At 46.3% G+C, this 12,840-nt stretch overlaps 1 protein-coding gene across 2 annotated transcripts in view; it reads right to left on the bottom strand.

Moving 5' to 3' along the window:
- GRB10 (growth factor receptor bound protein 10) overlaps window positions 1–8,234 on the bottom strand; it is a 132,404-nt gene extending 124,170 nt beyond the window's left edge. Inside the window, exon 1 of one of the 2 annotated variants that reach the window (XM_063130371.1) lies at window positions 7,913–8,234. The gene's annotated coding sequence lies outside the window, so the exon portion shown is untranslated. Of the gene's footprint in view, window positions 1–7,046; window positions 7,136–7,912 lie in introns of those variants that run through there. The other variant, XM_063130381.1, reaches the window with a different exon arrangement.
- Between the last annotated feature and the right edge of the window lie 4,606 nt (window positions 8,235–12,840).

Raw genomic sequence — 12,840 nt, 5'->3', positions numbered from 1 at the left:
TGTAACACATGTATGCTTCACACCATTACCAGTTAGAAAAAGGTAAACAGAAGAATGAGCAATTAATGCTTTCTAGCCGTTTTTCACCCTGTGCCTGCTTACCCTACCCTGTGCCTGTTTGCATTCTCTTCCCCTCCTTATTGTTTTACTATGATTTTATTAGATTGTAAGCCTATGCGGCAGAGTCTTGCTATTTACTGTTTTACTCTGTACAGCACCATGTACATTGATGGTGCTATATAAATAAATAATAATAATAATAATAATAATAATAATAATAATAATAATAATAATAATAATAATAAATAGTCACTCACTCTAAAGTGGCTTTAGGGCTGCACACTAAAGTAAAGTTCTTATGAACTTTTCAAGTCAAAGCAAAGGACAATTCTCCTTGCCCTGTTTCTCCACCTTATGAAGTACACTACTGATCTGGTTTCACACTATTTCTGCCAATCAGGTGTGGGTACATAGCTCAACTAAGTTTAATGGGAGAGTTTAAAATGGCAAGCAAGAAACAAAACAATTTCCCCCTTCTATTTAATTCCATGAAACAATTTTATATTCCAAGCTGGTGCTCATTTCGAGGTGCTGACTGAGGAATATAGGAATGCTTGCATTCCCCAGAGACCATGCATGCACAAAGTTTCTTGGGATCTGAAACCTGTTAATTTGGCCTACACACAACTGCAAGGCTAATGCATTTATTTGTACATGAAGCAGAGGTAGTCTTAGCAAAAGCCTTCGAGAAAGTTTGGTTCAACAGGGCAAGTGTACAGTAGTTCAAGACTGACAGTGTGGCTATTATGGAGTTTCCGGCTGGAAAAGGATTTTTTTTTAATTATCAAGAAAATAAATCACAACATTCAGGAGAAGATCCTATAGTTGTGTAGATTCTAGTGACTACAGCTTAATGAAGCTTTTTAAGATCTACACAAATGCATAACTTCCTACTGTTCCTGATAAGCAGGTTCATTAATGCACACTATAAAGTATAATTTTAATTTTTGTGAACCGCCCAGAGAGCTTCGGCTATTGGGCAGTATAAAAATGTAATAAATAAATAAAGTAGGCACAGAGCTTTCCTTAATTATGCCATATCCCTTCATCCTTTCCAACTCCATTTCCACCTCATGGATTAAGGGAATAGGGATTCTGTAGAGCAATTGTGGATATAGTTTGTCATCAGGTCAATGATACTGGCATCTGGTAGCAAATCCTAACTTAAATAACCCACAAATCCTGGAGATCCACACTTTGCATGAGCCATTTCTTGTTTCCATTAACAATCCTTGAGTGCTACATTTGAGAAGTGTTTCCATGATGTCCAAACATGAGCACAAAGTTGCCCATGCATTATACAAGCAATTCATGGCTTGTTTTGGGGTTAACTTGAGGTTGTTTAACCCCCAAACAATCCCAAGTGGCCCTGTTGGACATCACAGAAACAACCCTAGAATGCAGCATTTGAGGGTTATTGGAAACAGGAAGTAGCTCAGCTGTGGTGCACATCCTTGCAGTTTGTGGGAATTTGCCACCGCTACATCTGAACAGGTTCACTGTGTTCCTCTTTATAGCTTGTTTGGTGGCAAAGCTTTCAAGACCAGGTAGGATGATCTCTGCCTTATGTTTGTCTGGGAGGTTCTGGAATTCCTTCTACGTTTCCTCTGAAATTACTGTAATATCAGCTCCTGAATCCAGTTTGAAATTAACAGTTGCCCCACAAATACTTGAGTAACTACAATGTGAGTCAGTGCCTTGTTTTCTGAAGAAAAAAATTGCCATTCATTGTTGCAGTCACTTCACAGGGTAAGACACATCTTGGTATGATACACAATAGTAAAATGTCCTATTTCTTTAACACTTCCTGCACTGTGATCCTCTAGCTGAGCAAACTTCCCTACGGATTTGTACCTTTTCATATTGTGTGCATGCTGTCTGAAAACATAGACCTTTTTGCTGCACAGTGCTTTTAAAATAGCTGGACTGCTTTTTCTGCTCTTACTTGTGCGCTGCTTTTACAGAACCATAAGCAGTGAATTCACCCTTTTCCTAAATGGCTGTGGCGGCCATTTCTCAATTTTGTGGAGTAGAGGTATCTTCCTCCAAAACACTCCCAAGTTGTATTTGCTCACTGATCTGTGTTTTTATCAGCTTAGATTGCTGCTGAAAAGGATGGGAGATGGGAAGGCACTCTGTTAGGGACTGATCATACAAGGTCCTAACAAATGACTCTATTCCTCCAAGGTTCTGACCTCTTTGATGGAAGAAGACCCTCTTAGAAGCCACATTGCTCTTGGCCTTTGCTAGACCTACCTGGAAATCCGGGCGGGAGGAGGGGCGAGCACGCGATACAACTATCTTGTATCGCCCTAGTCTTCATGTCAGACGCCACCATTTACAATTTTTTTTAAAGGGCCGGGTGTGCAGAAGCACACGAACGAGATAGGTAAGTTTCTTTTTTTAAAAAACATTTCCCCGCTCCCCCCACCCTGCCCCCGATAGGTGCAGCACTCCTGGGGAGCACTACGGACCATGCACAGCTTCTCCCGGCTCCTCGTGAGTAATCGCTGAAGCTGGGAGAAGCCGCGGAACGGGCCACACCCTCGCAGTCTCGGGCTCAGCCCAAGACTGCGGGAAATATCAGGCTACAAGTAGTGCCCATTATCCTGGGGCAAGGGAGGGTTCATCCCTGCCTGAGCCCGGGATCCCCTGTGTGTCATCTAGACGCACAGGAGTGATTCTGGGCATCAGCCCGGGATAACCCCTCATCTAGCTAAGGCCATTGAGAACGAAATGGGTATCAACTTGGCCAGAACATTCTCATACTTATTCTCGCGGCCCTCTTCAGCAGAAGTATAGGATTTGTAAACACCTCCAGCTTTTCTCAATAGCATAAAGGAATGAACTTATTTGCATTATTCGTTCCTCCCTGTGGAGGTTTGTGGCTAGGTGAAAGCAAGCAAATATTTATTTCCGTGCAGGCCGTGCTGCAGCTTTATTAAAGCTGCTAAGGGCTTCTGGTGCAGAGAATGGTGATATTTATGTTGTCTTAGACATCTGTAGGCTTAAAACTTGACTTCTGAAACCATGGTCGCATTCACACACAATGCTAAGCCAAGATTTGTGTAACCTAATTGTGGTTTGTCTGGGTGTCCAAAAATGCCCCAGGCAACATGCAATGCTGTTTTTCAGCCACAAACCCCAGTTTTTCAGCCACAAACCCCAATTTGAAAACAGACTTTGTTGTTGGCTTCATATCCCAGCTTAACCAAAATTGCATGTAATGAGTCAGACAGCCAATGTGGTGTAGTGGTTGGAGTGTTGGAGGAAAAAAGGTGGGATATAAATGTAAGAAATAAATAAATAGCTGGAAGCCCAGCTTATTCTTTGTTTCAGCATCCTGCCCAGCTACTTATCAAGTAAGAGCAGCTAGAAAATTAAGCTGCTTCATGAGTTAAGCAACACTTGGTGACACTTTTCCTGAACTCTCCTTCCTTTCCAAGCCAGGTTTGTTGCTGCTTTGCAAGGAGACGAAAATTTAAAGAGGCCTCTGCCTGCTTTACTAACATCTATGCAGGACTGCATTCTGGAAACACAACTGAATTCTTGGCATGATACCCTGACTGCTACACCCACAGAGGGCAAAATAAATAATTCTCAAAGGCAACAAAGGATTACTGACCTTTCTTTAGGCGTTGAATCTTTCTCCTCAGCTCTGGCAGAGAAAATCTTATTCTGACCACATGATATCTATCTCACCGACCGAAGTTGTGTGTTTATCACATGAGTGGGTTGTGCAGAGAAGGGAAGAGTTTGCAAGGGGCAGATTTCAGGGATTGCTTAGCTACAAGTTCTCTGCCAACTGCCATCGTCTCCAGATGTGTGGGAAAAGGTTAGAACATCTCCAAGTGAGGTACTCCACGCAGGCAAACTGGGAGAGAAAGGTAAACGTATCTTACATCTGGAATTGGGCAAAACCTCCACTATAATGCCTTGCTGTAGGCTTACAGCTACTGATTGCCAATGGGAGAGGGGAAGAGGTGTAGGTTGCTTCCCCATCTGGGGTAGTTCAGTGTCAACAGGATAAGTATTCACAAGCTTCTTTGCCTCTGCTAAATCCCCTATGCAGGCTGCTAAAAGACTTCAGGAGAATCCCATGGAGGTCCAGTTAGCAGTCTGGAAGAGAAAACTCATTCTTCCTTGGTGGTGATAAACAACTAACCAACGATATAAGAAGTGGGAAGAGAGAGAATCTTGTTTGACTTCTGAGGTGCTGAACATGGCTGACGATCTCTGAGGAAAATTCTGTGTCTCATTTGTGCAACCTGCCAATTGTAAGTGAGCAGATTATGCTATGGAGCTGCGTGCCAATCCTTGCCCACCAAGAACATGTTTGAGATACTATCCAGAAACTGGCTGAAGAGCAGGTGGGTGGAGAATTGACAAAACAAGCCATGGTTTCTTTGCTCAGCTGCAAATCCTGGCTTAGCATACATGTCAGAGAAGGCTTAGAGAACACACCAGTCAGGAAGCTAAAAAAGAACTTTATTATCTCTCAGACAAGAAAAGCAACAGGAAACTCCTGACTCCACCCAGATATTCCAGTGCCATCTAGTGACTAAACCATATAATCACATTATCCACACAGTGAATTGTTGGGCAAGCATCAGTCATCTGCAATAAGGGGTAATATTGAAATACCTCTGTAACTCTAACAACAGGTAAGTATACACTCCATGAAATCTCTGTTAAATATTATTAATGCAGTGTTAGCAGATGTTTCCAGCTATACCTACCCCATTGTTTAAGTTACTTTTCACACCATATTCAATTCTACCTGAAAATTTCTGGCACTGTTTTGAGATGGAAGAACAATTAAATTTAGAACTAGCTCATTTTTAAAGAGTTCACAGTCCCGATTACAAATGTTGCAGTAGGAGTCATATGATGAAATATCAATTTAAGAACTCACGTCTCCTTCCTAAACCTCACTGGTCAAGCCTTCTTTACTGAACAACAGCACACAAACACACACTTCTTTTTTATTAACAAGGAGAAGGAAATACAGTTACATTTTGTTTTTCAACCACATTAAGTTTTGCTTCCCTTGCACTCCATTTACAAAATGATTGCTTTCATGCTTTTTCTTTTTTAAAAGAAAAAAGTCTGTCCTCACAACTCACTCCTCCTAATCCTAGGATTAGCCTTGCTGCCCTTCTTGGTACATTTTCAAGCTCTCTAAAAATGCAGTTAGTTAGCCCATGTGAATATAATAACCCTTAAACTTATTTTAATAGCTCAAACATCCAAGCATACCTGCATGCCTACCACCACTAACTGCCCCAGGCAATACTCCAGAGAAGGGCAAGTTATATTCTAGGGCCCGCTATCAGGTCACACAGAGAAATGGCAAGGTCCTACAAGCCCTAGCTGGTGCCTTGGGTGTGACACAAAGGTATGCCCTAGAATACTTCCCAGAATACTTCACAACACCGAGGGGCTCTACAGACAAGCTGATACAGAAAGATGTCTTTGAAGCTAGAAAGTTTGGAAGCCACTCACACAATCTTAACCCATTACGGTCTTTAAACACTGACCACTTACTTTCTACAGCCTCACCAATCAAACAAATACACCGGTGAAATAACATCAGGAAGAGAGCCATGGGTACAATACAGCCACAATAAATTACTTTTTAAGTCTTACTAATTGGAAGGGGGAGGGGAGAGAGAAAGGAATTAAAAATATGAGCTCTCCCTACAGAAATCAGTAAGAAAGGCCTATTGAATAGAACAAGAGGTACTTCTGAGTAAACCTGCATAGGCTCAATCTATAATATCAACATCTTCATTTTGGCTAGATCATGTTCTATTGTTTTGCCAGTAGCATCTCAAGCAGATTCCTCGACTGCAGATGCTCTTACAACACTTCTCTTGTTCCCGCAAGAAGGGAAACACACAGTGGAAACAGAAAGAGGAAAAACATGTGCTGTATCTTTAAAGGCAACGCCAATGCAAAGAGGAAAAGGTTTTCTCTTCTAACATGCAACATGTGGCAAAGATTCACAAAATGATACTCCAAGTACAACCCCATGGATACCAGGGTGGGTTGTTAAGGGTAGGCATGGTTAGGCACTGGCTAAGAGCCCACGGCCCAGCAGTGGCCCACTGGCATGAGCCCCCTGGAGTCGCTCTTCCTCTTCACCATCGCAACCTGCTTGTTCACTTGCCTCTTGCTCTGGGCAAGACAACAGTGGTGATGTGAACGAGGAGCAGTAGATACCACTGTTCACTGGCTCTCTGCCTGTCAAGCAAACAAGTGGTAGCAACCATGAAAGAGGCAGAGGTGCAGCAGCAGCAGCTGGAGACAATGGTGGTGAGAAGGACGGAGGGGGACCACTGAGGGTGCCTTGCGCAAGAGCCCTCAAAAGCCTGGAGCGGCACTGATGAATACCATCACCAAGGCAGACAGACGTAAAAGGAAGCAACAGCTGCCAAATGACTGGGATTTGCTTTGGTCAATGGTTCCTGCATCACAGCAATCGTTCTCAGTACTTTCCCAGAAAAGTTACTTTGAAGGCAGTTGATTTCCCCTTCAACAACAAAAATCACATTGCAGACCCAAGCATTTTTTGTAGCCCTTCGGTGGATTTTTTTCCTTTTTTTTCCTTTGTGTCCCTCCCCTCCCCCCCCAAAAAATAAAAATTCCTGGAATAATTGGGGGAACATTTCCACAAAACCTTCCCAGCCGCCCCGCTGCTCTGGCCCCCAAGGAATAAAGCTATTCCTCATCTCTTCAGGAGGCATGTACATTGCTTAACCAAGCGGGTATAGGGGGCAAGGGACCCAACAGTTTGTTAAACCCCACTGCAAAGCATTTTCAGCGCCACACTCGCAATCTTTGGGAAATAAACCGTTAGCGGGCCAAATATCGCAACACCGGCCACACAATGTGGCTTTCAGACCCCACATTCACACAACCTTTAATCCTAGGTCTTTTCCCTGATACGTATTTTAAAAACTAGCTAGGCGGCTATATATTACCGGATTGCTGCAGTTCTAGTTCTAGTCTTCCCCAGCTTGTCTCCTTCTTGCGTCTTTAGAAGTGTCCTCACTCTCGCCGCCGCCCCCACCCCTCCACTCCACTCCACTCCCAACACGGACATCCAATCTCTGGCCAGAACGACTCCCCCACCAAAGGGGAAAAGAAAAGAAAGAACAGCGCGCACACCCAACCACAACTGATTGGCAGAGCCGGGCAAGCCCCTCAAATCTAGTTACTTAGAGAAGGGGGTAGGGGAAAGGAGGAGGAGGAGGAGGAGCTCCACCCCGGTTTTATGATGCAATGTAGAAAGGGCACCGAGACTCCAGAGAAGCGAACTTTACACGCCCCTCACCCTTCTTTAAAACATTTTTTTTAAAGAAAAGAAAAGAAAAACGAGCACACAGGAAGATTTGAGCTTTTTATGCACTCCCAAGTTGGCCCAATGGACCCCTAGGTACCCCCTCACCCACCCTGCAGTCTATTTGGGACAAGTGTGCGCGTCGAAATGGGAGGAGAAAGGCTAAGGCGGCAATCCGTGCCTATACGCGGACTTAAAAGCGCCCCATTAAACTCCAGGGGGCTTACTTCAGAGCAAACGCGCACAGGATCGGGCCGTGCACAGCTCTGCAGGCGGGGCGGCCGAGCGCCTCCCGGCTCACGTTATGCGCGCACAGAGAAGTCCTGCAAAAAAAGTTCTCCGCCTTTCCGCTTGCAGGGAGCCGCTGTGGCACCTCGGCTCTTGCACACGCCTTGCGCTCGATTGCAAGCTCGCCTCGCAAGCAGAGCAGAAAGCGAGGAGGAGAACGAGGCACGATCCAGCACCCCCCTCCCCTCGCCATGACTGCAACCCCGCAGCTCCCCTTACCTGCAAAGTCTGGCGCTTTGCTCCCGGCGGCTCCCCCTTTTTCTCCCTCGTGGCCTTCCCTTTTCCTTCTCGTTGCCGGAGAACTCGAGCAAACAGCGTGCCTCCTTTCCTCGCCGCCTCTTATACTCTCGACTCTCTCTTGGACCGAGTTTAGGGCAGGAGGCGAACAAAACCGGGGGGGGGGGGAGAGAGAACCGGGAAAGGCAAGGAGGAGAAAAAGAAGAGAAGACCCTCCTCCTCCTCGGGAACACTTTCTGGAAATCGAAGGCAGGCAAGGGGGAAACTCCTGGCGCCAACGCCAAAAAAGAAAGAAAGCAAAGCTCCCCTAGAAATAACCAGGCAAGCCAGATAGAGCGCAGAGTTGGGGCGGGGGGGGGGGCGTGGAGGCCGGGGGGGGGTGTGGTGTGATGGGGGGGGTGTCTAGTTCTTGCACGATTGTGTGTTGGGTTCTTCGCCGGCGTCCCTCCTCAACATTCCTTGTATTAGCCCAGAACGATGTGCCGCTGCCTCCAGCAGCAGCCAGCGCTTGCTTCGTTACTCAGCTGACTCTTCCCAGCTTAGGAGTCATCCCCTCCCCCTTTAATGGGCTTTAAACCCTCCCGCCTCCCGCTGCCTGTCGGCTGTTGTTGCGCGCAGTCGTCACCGGCCGCTTCTCGGCCATGCATGTATCGGCCGTCTCGCCAGGCAGCAGCAGCAGCAGCTGCCGCCTCTAGGAAGCCGGCAGTTCCAGCAGCAGCAGCAGCAGCAGCGGGCGGGGGAAGGGCTGCCGCCGCTTCTCACGTCGCCAAGGCACACAGGAAGCCGAGTTGGGCGTGTGAGGCACGGCGGTGTGGCGTGGTGGGGTGGAGTTTTTGGCCCGGAGTTGTGAAATGAGAGCGGCTTCCAAAGGAAGGCTGCGATCCTCCGCACACGTTTGCCGGGCGTCGAGCCTCGTCGGACACGCGGCGGGCATTTACTTCTGAGTAGGATCAGGCTCTGTGCGCTACGGGTGTGCCACGTGATTTTAAGCATGTTTACTCACAAGTAAGTCTAGACTCCCAAGTAAGTGTGCCTAGTTGCTTTGTTAAGCAAGTCCCCCCCCCCACTCCCATTTTTCAGCCATATTTTGCTATGTCTACAGAACGCTCTCTGAGTGTGAGGAGAGGCCCCAGGGAAGAAGTGTGACAAAGTGTCAAGGTAAAAAGAAGTTAACTAGACACATGAGTTAAGCACTGCTGTGAGTTTAGCCACAGGATGAGAAGCCCAGGGTACTCGTCCTTGCCTTCTGTTGGTTTTGCATAAAGAAACCCAATAATAATAATAACCAGCTATAGGGGTGGAAAGGCTGTGGAGGTGTGCGGCTTCTACAATGTATTGTAGAGTGTAACATACATGACTATCTGCCTGCTGGACAGAAGTCATGGGTGTGTGCTCAGTGCAATCAGCTTTTGGCTTCAGCAGTTTGTTGTGTTGAAGCCAAGGTTGCTGGCCTGGACAAGCTGAAGGAGACAGACAGGTTTGTGACCAAGGCCTTCAGGGAAGCGATAGCAGCATTCTGCTTCTGGCGTTATACGTCCCCTGCTGTCACAGAGAACAAGGGTCTCCGAGAAGGAGGCCATCAGTCTGAGAAAGAGGGAAATGATGCCTCAAAAGGGACCCATTCTTTGAGGGACAGAAAAACCTGTGCCTCATTAGGTTGTAGGGATGGTGGTTCTGGGCAATTCAATCATTAGGAGGCACAGATGGCCTCCTAATGATTGGGACCCCTGGGTGTGCAGACTACACACATGGGTGTGTAGTCTGCATGGTGAATTGTCTGCCCCACCCCCAGTGTGCAGCTTATGGATATCATGCATCATCTAGATTGCTTGGTATATACTGCTGGGTGGAGTCAGCGGTTGTGGTCCACATCAGCACCAAAGACAAGGGGAAATACAATCGTGATGTCCGCAAAGCCAAATTTAGGTTGCTAGGTAGACACTGGAAGTCTGGACTTCCAAGGTAGCTTTCTCCGAAATGCTTTCTCAGAAATGCTGTCTGGGCCAGCTAAGCAGGCGAAGCTGAGGGGTCCTAATACATGGATGAATGGTGATATGAGGAGGAGGGATTTAGATATGTTGGACACTGGGGAAAGTTTTGGGACAAGCCGGGCCTGTTCGAAAAGCGAGGGGCTCAACTTGAATCACAGTGGAATCCGACTTGGTGGTGGTTTTTTATTCTTCCTGTGCCTGTCAGTCCTTGTGAGAGACTGGAGGAAAGGGAGCAGCCACCAACCGCCAGAAGGGCTCAACTTGAATCACAGTGGAATCAGACAGAGTTGCTTTTAAACTGAATCATACAGAAAAGCTGACGGGAGTTGGGCAGCTTCCACTTTGAGTTGAATAATCTCTAGGGAATGAAGGTGTAAATGTTTTTGTTTGCCCAAATGGGGTCAGGGTGAAAATAGGCTACAAGAGACCTAAGGGCCATATAGGAAATGCTCATGCTACAGACCTTTGGAGAGTAACACCATGTATAGGTGTTTCTGTGCTGTTGCTAGAATCCTCTGACCCAAGATGGGGCAGTTGGAGTTCTTGGCTTTAAAGGAGAACGTAGATATAGGGGGCATAATCAGCACTTGGTTGAATGGAGAGAACCCGTGGCATATGGTCATCTCTGCATACTTCTTCTTCTTCTTCTTCTTATTATTATTATTATTATTATTATTTATATAGCACCATTAATGTACATGGTGCTGTACAGAGTAAAATAATAAATAGACCCTGCCACATAGGCTTACATTCTATAGGCATACAAACTCTATTGCAGCCTTCCCCAACCTGATGCCCTCCAGATGTTTTGGTCTTCATCTCCCATCAACCCCAGCCAGCATGGCTCATGGTGAGGAATTCTGGGAGTTGTAATCCAAAACATCTGGAACGCACCAGCTTGGGGAAGGCTGCTGTAAAGCAGGAATGTTAATCTCTTTCAGCCCAAGGTCTGAATTCAAGTTCAACGAAACTCCCAGAGATTGCATTCTAGTAGTGGATGGGATAGTGACAGTGGCAAAGCGGCAAGCCAAAATACCAGCATATTTTAATTTATAGCTCAAATTGCTGGTAACAAAGCCATAGGAGTAGTGGCAGAGAAAACAGGCAAACGCCAGGAAATCACCAAATGATTGGCAGTTGAGGGAAAGGGGATGGGGGCATCTGAGAGATCCTGGAGAGCTGTATTGGACTCCTAGAGGGCCAAATTTGGTCCACGGCCCTAAGGTTTTGCACCCGTGCTCTACAGGAAGGGCAGGGGAGGACATTGGTGGTGCTGTCACTCTGTACATCAAAGAGTCCAAACTAGAAACCTCAAAAGGGCCAGACTCCTCCACAGAATTACTGTGGGTGAGTATAGCATGCCACAAAACTTATTTAGTACTGAGGACATGCTAACATCTCCCTGACTAAAAATGCTCAGGGTGATCATGAGACGGAGGAGGATGTCAGAGAGGCATCTAAATAAGAAAGTGTTCTGGTGGTGGGTGATTTCAGTTGCCCAAACAAGGAGAAGAAAAAGGAACACAAACTTGCACAAAGGAAATGCAAGCATTAGCGTATATGTAAGTGGACAATGGCCAAGGAAGTCCAACACAGTCATAATTCGATTTCAAAAGAGAGCACTTTTTAAAAATGAGGGGACTGGTAAAAAAGAGGTTGAATGGGAAAATCAAGAAGATCAAATCTCTTCCAAATGCTTTGAGTTTTCTCAAAATTACAAAAATAGCAGCTCAGGCTGCATACTGCAGGTCAGGATCGGTACCACCAGTGGCAATTTCTCTTTAAGGGCAGAGTGTAGTGTCCTGCCACTAAGAGTAAGTCATTCATTTACTGTGCAGTCTTCTCCCAGTTGCATTAATGCCACTTGCAGGGCTGGGAATAGGCTAAGCTGGTGCTTTGGGGCATGGCTGCCTGCTCCGTTTCCCCTTTCCTCCTTTTGGGCTGACTAAGGCATTCTTAGTCACAGGCAGATTGGGTCTTCATAGACACTACCAGATTTCCAAATATGGTCCTGCTTGGTTCCACCAGAGCCAATCAAGACTCCTGTATTTGTGAACAGGTTTTCCCTTTGGGATGCCCACAGCTAATCAGTGTACTCGGTGGTGATTTTTTATTCCTCCTGTGCCTGTCAGCCCTTGGAAGAGACTGGAGGGAAGGGGGCAGCCACCACCACCAGAAGGTACATTGGAGTCTAAATTATGTGTGAATATTTGTAGAAATTGATGTGTCAGAGTGGGAGGCACCAGCAGCTCATTGCTTTTTTATTTTTCTTTCTTTATTTATTTTTAAAATATATTTTAAAAAAACAACTGGAGACCTGGAGGAATTTAAGAAACAATGGGGGGCAGTTCCCCTGAAGCTTCCAGCCCCTTGCTATTTTTCCTATTTCTTTAAGATATTTTTTTCATTCCCACCCCTATTTTTCTGTTTTAAGCTAGTTTCCTGGGGGCATGGGATAAACCATATTGGGTGGAGGGGTTTCTCTGTCCCAATAGTCTCCAGCCCCATCCTATTCCCCCCCCCTTTCCTAATGTTTATATGGCCTCGTGTGGCGCAGAGCGGTAAAGCAGCAGTTTCTGCAGCTGAAACTCTCCCCACGGCCTGAGTTCGATCCCAGCGGAAGCTGGTTCTCAGGCAGCCAGCTCAGGTCGACTCAGCCTTCCATCCTCCCGAGGTTGGTAAAATGAGTACCCAGCTAGCTGGGGGAAAGGTAATAATGGCCGGGGAAGGCAATGGCAAACCACCCTGCTATGAGGCCTGCCAAGAAAACATCAGTGAAAGCTGGCGTCCCTCCAAGAGTCAGTAATGACTCAGTGCTTGCATGAGAGGTTCCTTTCCTTTCCTTTCCTTTCCTTTCCTTTCCTTTCCTTTCCTATTGTTAAGTCTGTTTTGCAGGCATGTTAAAGCTCATTTCCCTTA

This window comes from Elgaria multicarinata, chromosome 1 (assembly GCF_023053635.1).
Source record: "Elgaria multicarinata webbii isolate HBS135686 ecotype San Diego chromosome 1, rElgMul1.1.pri, whole genome shotgun sequence".
NCBI classification, from domain to species: domain Eukaryota; kingdom Metazoa; phylum Chordata; class Lepidosauria; order Squamata; family Anguidae; genus Elgaria; species Elgaria multicarinata.
Note: the sequence above shows the minus strand (reverse complement) of the source record. Positions and strands in the feature narration are given on the sequence as shown.